The sequence below is a fragment of the Wyeomyia smithii genome, chromosome 1, assembly GCF_029784165.1.
Source record: "Wyeomyia smithii strain HCP4-BCI-WySm-NY-G18 chromosome 1, ASM2978416v1, whole genome shotgun sequence".
NCBI lineage: Eukaryota > Metazoa > Arthropoda > Insecta > Diptera > Culicidae > Wyeomyia > Wyeomyia smithii.
The window spans coordinates 35949699-35962203 of NC_073694.1; the positions used below are offsets into that span (position 1 = coordinate 35949699).

Genomic DNA, 12505 nt, shown 5'->3' on the forward strand with positions numbered 1-12505 from the left:
AGCAAAATCATGTTTAAAGATAGCTTGACTCAGTTTTTTGAAAATTTCTCGGAAACCATTTAACCACAAATTACCACAAATTGGATTTCGAACTCACAAATTAACCACTAAATATTGGTGATAAAAGAATTAAAAAAAATACTTTGTCAAGCCATCTTGATATATGCAACTTTCGCCATGGTTATTATAAGGATCTTAGCTGTATGTAACAATTCGTAACGCTCATGGGAACCCCCTTCCCCATATGTGTTACGTAATTTTTAGATGTCACCTTAGGTACTTCTATTTCAGTTTAAATTTTGCCCACTTTTTCTAACAAGTGGGTTGAAATCCCTACGAATGATAAGTCCTTATTGCGAATGCAAACAAATCCTAACAATTAAAATTATAAATTTCTAACAGTGTTGAAAAGTCACCATTTGGACTGGATTGGACACACAAACTCATTATTTACTAATAACTATCATAAATACCTAAGCTACTAACAAACCCCCCTTAAAAAAAGTCAAAATTTTGTTCGATGAGGGCTAATTGTTAATAGAAGAATGAAGTGCATCGAGAGTTAAATAGTTTACGGAAAAGCTGCTCCAAACAGGATTACCAATAAAATTACCAATAAAAAGTGCCCAGTGTCGCCTCTAGATGGTCTTCAGTTGAAGTTCTGAAAAGCTTCAATCAATACTTAAAAAATGTTTATAAAGATTCATAGTGATTTTTTCAAAGTCCGTCTGAAAATAAACTTGGGCACTAAAGGGTTAAAATAAAACTGGGAAAATTGGATCTTAAAAACAACTGAAATGTAGCTAATATATAAGAACTTGATAAGATACTGCCCGATGAGTTCTCTGTAAATTTTTTATTGAAATGAGTGTTCGTTTTACATACAGATATTATATACAAAAGAGTTAACAAGACGCTCTAAGTAACATAATATTTAGTAATCATCTCCTAAGCTACAATCATAAATGCTCAGTTACGTTGCGCTTAGGTTTTAGGCCCTTTTAACTCGTGCCTTTAGATTGAGGCCCACTTTTACTTACAGAAAAAATTTAAACAGATTCACTGATCTGTTATTGTTTACTATTTTTTATGAAATGCTGTCAATAATTTGGCAGAGTCTCCTGCGAGAAAATGGAATATATACTCTTTCACTCAACTGAAAAACCTCTAAAATAATTCTATTTTCGAAATAAATAACAACATGGGAAACAGATTAAAAATTCAGATGAAAATTTTTCCAGTTTATCCAGATTTTAAATCTCTATAGCATGTCTGTGCATGTCTATAGCGTGTGTGGCTTGCTATATAACGTGCGTAGCTTGCTATATAGCGTGCGTGGCTGCGTGTGCATGTCTATAGCGTGTGTGGCTTGCTATATAGCGTGCGTGGCTTGTTATATAGCGTGCGTGGCTTGCTATATAGCGTGTGTGCCTTGCTATATAGCGTGCGTGTGCATATCTATAGAGTGTGTGCTTGCTATATAGCGTGCGTGGCCTGCCTGTGCATCTATATAGCGTGTCTGTGCATGTCTATAGCGTGCGTGGCTTGCTATATAGCGTGTGTGGCTAGCTATACAGCGTGTGCATGTATATAGCGTGTATGTGAATATCTACAGCGTGCGTGGCTAGCTATATAGCGTGTGTGACTAGCAGTATAGCGATTAAAATTATATATAGTTGCAAATAAATCACAAAGTTTACTACTGTTGTCATTTGAAGAATGTTTGAGCCAGTGAGTCTGAATCACAAAATTTTTCGCTCAAGTCCTACTATTTGCAGCAATTAGCTGTAAAATTATCTACGCTACCGAAAACTGCAGAAAATTGTTCGTATTAAACATAGTTAACTGGGAATGCCTCTTCGTAGCCACTGCCTAAATTTGCAATTTGATACAAAGGCAGCCTCAAAACAATTCAATTTCATTCTTGTTTTGGATACGGCAGCAAGTGCAACTGCTTAGCTGCACGTAGCTTCTACTGTTGTTCGTTGTCATTACCGGTGCCATCTATAGAGGTAAACGTCATCTGGGGTAGAGAGACCATTAAATTGATTAACCCCATTGAGTGTATTCCCACACCTATTGCAAGAAATACATAAGACAGGCGATCGTATTCTACTTTAACTCTGCGGTCGTGTCTTATAAACAACCTCTTCCTTTTTTGATTATTGCTCTTCGTTTAGCAATCGAAGAATGAGCCCTAAATCGCTTCAATGTTAGTTGGTACATAAGCGAACCGCCATTGTAGCGATTTCGAGCAGTTTTAATTCATGATTCAAAATCCGAAGAACAACGATGGAAAATTTTCGAAAATCACGTTTTGCTTAGAAAATGCCGCTCTTTCAGATGGCGGCCAAATTCAAGATGGCGGTCCAAATTCTGATCACTTCAAATGAAAGCCCTATCATTCCTCTTTACAGAAAAGTGCTACTTGTAGTACTTTACATAACGAATTTTACAGATATAGCTCAAAAATACATCAAGAATTGCTAAAATTTCAATTTTTCTGAAAACTGTTCCGCCCCTTGATGACCAAGGGGTCAACAAATTCGATCAAACAAAAATGGCATTATCATTTTTTCTCTATTTCTAATAACTATGTGCATTTATATCAAATTTGAAAGACCTTGTGCACCTAGTGGCCTGGTTTCAGCGAGAATTGCTCAACTGTCGAAATATGGCTAAATCAAACGATTTCATTTGATGGCGATTACAAAACCAAGTTTCAAACACTGCGTCATATTCCTATCTTCAGCTTGGAACGATATGACAGATTTTCTTATCGCTTTTGCGTTGCAGGGTGATACCAACTAACGTGTTCATGATTCATTATTCATTCATTGACCTGCTTTGAGACGCAAATCCCGGCATCGGTCTTTTGTGTAGAACAGGTGCCGTTCTGGTCTATCGGCAACTGGTCTTACATCATTTGCAACAACCGTACAGGTTGAAGCGTTTTCGCGTGGTTTCGAACGTGACGTTCGTGCACATTTGCAACGGACTGTCTGCGTTCTACGTCAGTTAGCAAAGCTGGAGGAGGATTTTGGTACAATCTTACTGACTGATTATTGGGTTGAAAATAGTGTCGAATGCTAGAAAAAAATCCGAACTACTCTTACAGTGTTGGCTGAAGGCAACACGACACATCAGTAAGTATTTTTAACGAGAAAATCACCGCTGAAAATGCTTCCAAATGTTCAATTAGCAAAGAGAGGTTGGCTAATAAAAGTTCTATTTGCACGTGCGCTAGGAGCAGGGACGGGGAGTTGGGACAGCAGGGAAATGGATTTTCCATCGACCGCAACCATCCAGGAAAGCGGTTTTTACGACTGTCGGTCGTCGTGCGAGGATTAATGGTTTACTCTCGAAGGTTCAGGCAGCGACAACATTGTTGCTGTTATGCAAGTAATGATCTGGCGCCATCCGGGAGGAACAGCTAAAACGCGGTTCGTTACGATCCCTTCAGATGAAGGTTCTATAATCCTAACATGAGGTCCAATTTGCTAGTTCACAGTTGCACGTTACATATTTTCATGTGCGCGTTTCACTCTGTCTTTCCAATGAAGTCCACTCAAATTCCGGCAGGTTTCAAAATCAATCGGGTAAAGATGGCTGACTCAGTTTGGCACTTTGTTTGTTCCCATTTGCAAAGTCCACAATTCGCGCACAGTTACCAACCAGGATGGAGTTGTCTTCCACGGTTGGGCCAGCCTGTCGATCGGGTGGTCGTCGATCAGAGTTAGTGACAGTAAACAAACAACTCTCGCAAAGCTTGTCGAACGTGACGCAGGCTTGACAGCACGTGGTTGCTTGCAGCCGATCGATCTGTTTTATGCCCCCGATGTGATTAACTGAAGACTGTATGACTCACAGACTATCGAATTGGCGCGTATTAATCAGTTCATCCAAAGTAAGACTACATCCGCTTGTCTGTGTAACACAAGAGTCCAGTTTCATCACCTCGCAGTATTTCCTAGTAGACGATCGTTACCTTCACATACATTAACATGAAACCAAGAAACAATTCGTTCATTTAATAGCTGTTCGAATTTCTTCATCAGCCCGAGCAGAGGCCAGAGTGAAAGGGTGGAATAAAAATAAACAAGTGCTCGCAAACCACGGCCCTGTCATACCTACGCCTTTGGGCATGTCCTCCCTCGGTCGAAGAAGCGAAGTGTTTATAGCTTAGTATACGGCTACAATACCAATCGCCCGCTCCGGAGAACTTCAATTGTGCAGTGTTTCGTAATAATAACCGTTTGCCATGGAACGAACGTGACTTTTGGCAAAGGTGAAGATTTCCTGGTTCATTGGATGGCGACAACGGAGCACTTTGTTACGTTTATTATTCATTCAGTTGCGAGAGTTGCACTGTTGTGGTTGTTGTTGCCATTGATGAATCAGCTGGTTTTTCATACCAGCTTGCGGTGTGATATTCATCAAAAATACTTTTCATAACGTGCTTTTTATTGCATAATTAAATTATTTCTCGCGTTAAAAAAGCAGTCTAGTAGGGTAGAAGCACCGGTTTTGGCCATAGCACCCGTTTTAACCATGATAGAATAAAATTGATAATTTTGAAGAAGTATCTACTCCTATTTTGAAGTCTCCCTTTGAAACTGCTGATGTTATTCGACAAATACATTACTTGCAGTAGCAATCTAATATGCGTATTTTACTTTTAATAAAGGAACTAATTATATTCTCCCAGGTTTACTTCTAGTCTAACGTTTAGGTAATTTGCAAGCTATTTTTGATAGAGCATAATCTTTGTTTAAGTTTGTACATTTCTATAGCAAATTTTGTTACCAGCATCAGGCACAACTTATTACAGCACATGGATAAAAAAAATAGGCATTATGGTATAAATTTTCTCTGCAATATCAAAAATAACAGAAGCTTCCAAAAACGATCAATGATCTATTCTTGGCCACATATCAAAGTTTTTTCTTAATTCATAATCCTGATATGGGCCATATGTAAACAAACCCATGGTAACGTATTAACATTGATGCAAAACATGAAAAGTACGAAGCTTTTGGGCTGTCAAAAGATATCGCATGAGATTCGTGAAAACACAAAACTGGTTTTGGATAAGAAAGATTGTATTACTACAGCACCGCTATTTAATATAATATATCCGTTCTCTATTTGTTCAGATTATTTACAAAATTGCTTGTATCCACCGAAACTAACGCTTCGGACTTTTGACTATAGTTGGTGAATAATACGGATAAGTTTCTATGTGAAAAAAAGCAAAAAGCGGAAGCTTTTTAATAAAGACAAATGACAGAAGAAAAATGAACGTAGCTCATAGATGCGATGTCAGTGTTATTAAATATCCTACTCAATTTGAATAAAATTCTAGCTTGAAGTACTTTGCACTGCTAGCTATGTGAGAATATAATGTTATTATTTAGTTTAATTAATAGATATACTGGCCTTTTAGTTAGTTAAATAACGAGGTTTTTCTGCTGATAGAATATATCTACATGGTAAAGTCAAATTGTAAAATAAATAATCTTTTTCGCGAATTGGCCAAAACAGGAGCCCCGAGTGGCCAATTAAGAAATGCTATGGCCAGAATAAGGGCCTAGAGAAGTTTTGTGGTTGGAAAATATATAAGCAAAATAACATAATTTTACTATTTAAACTCAATGTTAGTGAAAAATACAGGCGGGTTCATCACGATTTTCACTGCTGCAGCATGTTGCTGTTGCAAACTTAACAACGTGATGAGAAACAGTTTCGCGTAGAATTAAGCTTGAAAGCGTGATTTTTTGCTCATAGCATCTTCGGAGAAAATGCTTAGAATATCAATCCCTATATTTTGATAGTATTCGTTGTGTGATTTATACCCCTAAAAGTGAGAAATCAGCCATACATTTCGTGTAGGATTAAGCTTGAAGGTATGATATTTTGCTCACGTTATCTTCATTATCGAAGAGCTTGCTTAAATTATTAACTATCAAGTTTTAATGTATATTGATTACTCCCCCTAAAAGAGGAAAATAAGCTTTCTAAACACCCACGTCGTGTGACAACTTGGGTTCTGGTGCCAATTTAATAGATCATACCCTGGTATCTTTCAGAAAGGAGTTTGGTAGATACATAGCTACAATTTGTGCAGATACATGGCCAGCAGGTCACTATGAACCACCGTAAATGAAGTCTATTGAAAAAGATAAAATTATGAGAGTATTGATCTTTGGACGGGATGTTGGTTAAGCGGGCATCAAGGTGGGCCGCTGAAAAATCCGAAACAACTGGAAAAGGGTAGGTTTCCGAAGTTTTTCTTTAGCTCCCCGTGTTGATTGCAAACCGCTGTCTGTTGAAAATATAAACATTTTTGGCTCAAACTTTATTTGTTATTACTGATAATGCTGCTAACAAACATACCACGCAGGGGTAATCGTATTACCCTCCGTCGCTAGCTAAAGACAAAACACCAGAGAGTTATTCGTTTTTTTAAATTTTTTAACTTCGGCACATGAAGCAATCGAGGGCTTGCAGTTTCGGGGAACACACAAGCATTGGTCGCCACGACGAGATCGACAATGATATAATAATGGATAGCTTGACGGTAGTCATCGCATACAACCACCTGCAATATTTTTTCATACTAACTTTTGTAAAAATGAAGCGTTTGAAAAACACGTGTCAGCAAGCGGGCTCCCGAGGGCTCACGAAGTCGGGAACACTCGGGCTAGAGTGCCTGTAAATATATATATATATAGAGTGGCGACACTATCAAAATTGGAATAGAAAATATCTGTCAGTGTCATTCCAATTGAGCGAACAACCCATCAAACTCGTGTGGGCAAAAGAGAAAGCATGTTGAGTGTTACCAGCGTAACTTTTGATGACATGGCGCCACTCTAGTTATATTATAGGCACTCTAACTCGGGCCTGTGTTTGCCGAAGCTTCTGAAGGGCTGTTTTATTCAGAACACTGTGGGTTTCCGTTTTGTATAAGCGCTGAAGGGCAATGAAAATACCCTCCGTGGCATCGCCTAAAACACACACGCAGTGGTGTGGTGGGTTTGGACACGCCTGGTTTCAACTGGCATTTGCTTGTTGACCGAGATCTACGTCACAATCCAAACACCTGCTTCTGTTTACCTTTTTTCACTACTAGAACAGATGAATGTCTTCTTCTTCCTCACCTGTGTATACCTCATTGGTTCGTAGTGACCTGCTGGCCATGTATCTGCGAAAATTGTAGCTATGTATCTACCAAACTCCTTTCTGAAAGACACCTGGGTATGATCTGTTGAATTGGCAAGTTGTCACACGACGTGGGTGTTTAGAAAGCTTATTTCCCTCTTTTAGGGGGAGTAATCAATCTACATTAAAACTTGATAGTTAATATTTTAAGCAAGCTCTCCGATAATGAAGATAACTCGAGCAAAATATCATACCTTCAAGCTTAATCCTACACGAAAATGTTCACTACGTAGGGGTGTTTAGAAAGCTGATTTCTCACTTTTAGGGGTATAAGTCACACAACGAATACTATCAAAATATAGGGATTGATATTCTAAGCATTTTCTCCGAAGGTACTATGAGCAAAAAATCACGCTTTCAAGCTGAATTCTACGCGAAACTGTTTCTCATCACGTTTGTTGAGTTTGCAACAGCAGCATTCTGCAGCAGTGTTGCTAGAAAAATTCAATGTTGAGCCGTTCGTCAGACATTCGATCAGTTTAAGGTGAATAACTTTTTCTACAAATTTTGTAGCGCCTTACAGTCTTCAAAAGAATTATTCCCAGGAAAATTTCCTACAAAAATCATGTATTGGTATATTTTTAGGAGCCAACTGGAAATTTCTAGAGGAAAAGTTTTGAAAAAGTGGATTTTCCCATATAAAATCGTATGAAAACATTAAAAGTCGGGCGCAAATCGGGCGTTTCACCGATCGATCTGAAAACTTACACAGTTGTAAGGAACACGAAAAGTGCATGGGAGCTAACATTTATTTTTTGTCCCACCCTAATACACACGTCAGTGCTTTTTTATTGCTAGTTTTATCCAAAGTAATTGCACAAGTAAATTCCTACAGAAAAAGATCCAAATTTTTCAATTTTCCAATAGAAAATAGTTATATGTACATTTTAATTAGTAACGATTAGTAGGTGAATAAAAATATGACAAAACTGCTTAAAACTAAGGTTAAGCGCAAGTTCGGCGGTTTATTGTTGATTGTTTGTACTTTACTTTACGGACAGTCAGTGGTTACTGGCAGCAATATCGTCACTTCTCTCGATAGCCGTGATCGTCTAGTGGTTAAGACCCTACGTTGTGGCCGTAGTAACCCAGGTTCGAATCCTGGTCACGGCAATGTATGTACTCGGGTAGATATTTTTTTTTTTTTGTTTCTCATATATTTATATATCTTCTAGGAAGTTCCATAGAATCACACAGGGAGAAGATTCAACAAAAATACACAAAAATGCTATCCATAAGTCAAGTTAAAATATTAGGGAACTGAAAACAAAAAATCCATAAAATCTGTTGAAGTCACAATAGCTACTGGTTTAGATCAAACTTGACGCCAAAATTAACAGTGTGTAGTGTTCTGGAAAGATACAAAGAGAACCCAAAAAACCGGAAGGTATTGAGGTGCGTCGAGTTCAATCCTGGCATCTCCATACAATGCCATTTCACAGTACCAATAAGCATCCGAACCAAGGCCAGTATGTTAGATACGAGCTAGTTTTTGATGAAATTCAACAGATGTGTTTTGACGAACGACGAAAGTAACTGAAAGTAACTTTCTGGTCAAAAACATTACATTCAAACTGAACGTGACGAAGTAAATTCCTCAAATAGTTCGGGACTGAATAGAATTCCTCCAGTTATCATAAAAAACCTTGCAATGAAACTCAGTGCATTATTTTAGTGTTGCAACATTTTGCTTTTCATAGATATTATATTATATTACATATATTAGGGTGGGGAATCGTTATATGGAAAAAACGAAACTTGATAGCAGAAAGCCAGAACCAAGTTTTTTTTGTTCTATTTGGGGCCCCAATTCTAGCTCTTCAGTGTCTTCTGCAAAGTTGTTGGGCATCTAAATTACTATACTTTAACATAATGTAGTGCATTATTAGAGCATTATTGAGCTCTCTAGAAAGGTAAATGCAAAAAAGTAGGTTTTCCCTTATAAATTTTCATACAAATTTGAAATGCAATGCGCCAAGCGGAGACAAAACCAACCGACTTCAGGTAAGTTTAGGGTTGTTTGGGACCCCAAAAGGAACCAAAAAAACTTGGTTCTGGAAAATCGATCATTTTTCCCTCTAATATATATATATATATATATATATATATATATATATATATATATATATATATATATATATATATATATATATATATATATATATATATATATATATATATATATATATATATATATATATATGTATATATATATATATATGTATATATATATATATATATATATATATATATATATATATATATATATATATATATATATATATATATATATGTATATATGTATATATATATATATATATATATATATATATATATATATATATATATATATATATATATATATATATATATATATTTATATATTATATATATAAATTGGGCCGGGAATCTGTCATAAGTAATCATCGTGGAACAGCCATAATCTCAGGCATTCCTAAAATAAATATTGAGAATAGGCAATGTTTCTGTTTAATTCTTCAGAACAAAGAAATCGAATACCGTTAGAACCATCCGCAGATACGTATTTCGCTCATTGTTTATAACCACCATTAACTCCTATACATAAGCACTGATGAAGAATAACTGAGATACGTGTCTGCAGACGATTTAAGCGGTATTCGATTTCTTCGTTGTATCGAATTGAATGGAAACATTGCCTGTTCTCAAATCTAATTCCATTCTACTAAAAGGCTCAATGAGAAATGTATTTATTCCTAAACTATTTGATTCGATTGTGAATAATTGTTAATCAGCATGGTTTCTTGAGGGACGTTCGACTTTTACAAATTTCCTTGAGTTTATAAATTATTCGTTGAATGTAAAGGGCAATGGAAACCACGTAGAAATCCTCTCATTTAAACTTTAACAAGACATTCGATCGCAACTATATACCAATGCTATTCTATTAATTGCAAAAATTTGCATCAAGCCAAGATGACTTGATGACTGGAATCATAAACAACGGACAAAATTCAAATCACTTCTGGTATGTCACAAAGATCTCGCTTCGGACCTCTTCTTTTTATATTGTACGTTAACGACATTTCCTCTATTTTTAAGGAATTAAAAGTGTCAATTTATGTCGGCGATATTTTTTGTTATTTTTTTTTGGAATTTGGAATTTAATATGACATCGAAACATTTCAGAATTAGATAGACATGTTCTACATATGCAGTTTATTAGAACTAAATGTAGGAAAAAATCTAATAGCATTCTGTCAAAAACTAATGTCCTCTTGTAATAAATATTACGAACCTATAAGCTGCACAATATCTCAATAAACAATTGGGTAGCTCGATAAGAAGTAAGCAAGTAAACATTGTATTGTAAAACTGTACATTGTTTATATATGATGAAAATATTAAAGGTTGTTGCTATTACGACCCCCCCTTAAACTACGGCACACAGTGCACCCTGGGAAAAAACGGACCCAAGTTCCCACTAAATTAATCCCGTTGAGCTGGCAACCTGGAATATAGCATTTCTTATGTAAAATTGGTCAATAAATCAATTGGTGATAGTTTCATTTCGTGCACACCAAAATAAAAAAATTAAACTTTTTTATTTCTTGATGAACTTGGTAATTTTCTTCCGTCACATTGTAGAACTAGCTTTTTTGAGCAAAGTTTTAGAATATTGGAAAATTCTATATCTTAACTTGACAAAGTTATAAGGTATAAAAGTGAAGCACCACCTTAAAATATGTTTTCGGTGATAACGCTCTTATCGTAATATGGCCATTTTTTCAATTTTCTACAAACTTTAAACTAAGATTTATTGTCACAATTTTTTAGAAGAAAGTGTATCGCTATCTCTTAATTTGGAGGCGTTATGTCTGGTTTTGCAATTTAATGACACAATTTTCAAGAGAAAATAACTTGCGGAGAAGCAGATATTGGTTGCTACTTTTAGTTTCATTTTATTTGGATACTTATTCCCTCCAATTGTGTATATATGTCGTACTGGAATCGAAGTCGATTCAAACTTTTCTGGAATTTGATCAATTTTCAATCAACTTTTTTTTAAATCGGACAATCAGTGCCCGTAAATGAATAGGGCCATGGACGTTTGGTGGTCTGACAGGTGCTCGGAAATATAAGCGATGTGTTGAAACGTGCACCTTTAAAAAAAGTAGGAGGGTGGTATTCAAGACACGACCGCATGACCTTGACTACCGTATTCTTATATTCCATTAAAACAAATAGTAGAGGGGATTGCAACGTTACTTTTACAATACTTCGAGGCACCAAAAGGTGCCAGTTGCCGATTATTCTCGTTTACTGGTTAGTCCGTCCAGAATTCCAGACATTTTAGTAATTTGCAGTAGCCATGTACTACTAACAGCCATCAGCATTACGGGTGAAACCGGCACGAGATGACCGGTACTATTTTGTCTTTCCTCCTTTCAGCTGCTAACACCTAGCGTCCGTATGTAACCGGTACGGTTTGGTAATGAAACTAATGGGGTGAAATGTTCGAACGGTATCTTTTATACCAAGGCTTCGTCAGTTAGTTAGAAAGAAGGAGTGGCTAAGTAGATAATAAAATGACAAGGAACGTAAATAAGCATTGGAAACAGAAAGTGACAACAACAATAACAACAAAGTCAGATCGATTGTATCCGTTAGTGTCGACTTTGCTTGGGAAGAGAGGTAGTGATTGGCTGCGCGGTATGATTTAGACAATCGATATTAATTACCAATTTTTCAATAGTGTATCAGTATCTCAAACAATAGTTTGTTTTTGTTACATAAATTTAACCGTAAAAGAATTTCTGATCGATTGGTGCCAAAACCTCGAAAACCTGATTATAAATGACTGAAAAATAAGCGCTCAAAACCTGACCACTTTTCTCTGGTTTTCCCTGGTTGAATTACTAGATTTTCAAATTCAAGTGCCTAACTTCGATATAGACGTTAGTCAACGTTAAAATCCGAGTTGTTTGACGTCTGGTTTAAGTCAGATTCGCGAGTGCAATGTGAGAGGATTGCATGGCTTCCGCAAGAAGCCGCATTCATTTGAGCAGCAAATGAAAGGTCAGCAGCAGTCCTTCCCTGTCTGAGATCAGCCACCCGCCTTCTCTTGCTCCGATCAGTCAGTCTATCAATAGCTTTTTCCGAGAAGAACGTGGTTCAGGAAATACTTTTTCTGCAAGCTTATTGCAATTTACGAACACAGCATAAGCCCTCTTGTAAAACAGCCATTTTTGTTGCATGTTGTAACATAACTTCACAATAAGCTGTTTTTGCTTCGAATCCA

General features: G+C 36.5%; 1 non-coding gene across 1 annotated transcript; it reads left to right on the forward strand.

Annotated features, from left to right (window-relative positions):
• Window positions 1-8265: 8265 nt before the first annotated feature.
• Window positions 8266-8337, forward strand: Trnah-gug (transfer RNA histidin (anticodon GUG)). Its single transcript has one exon. It is a non-coding gene; the product is annotated as a tRNA-His (tRNA).
• Window positions 8338-12505: the final 4168 nt, after the last annotated feature.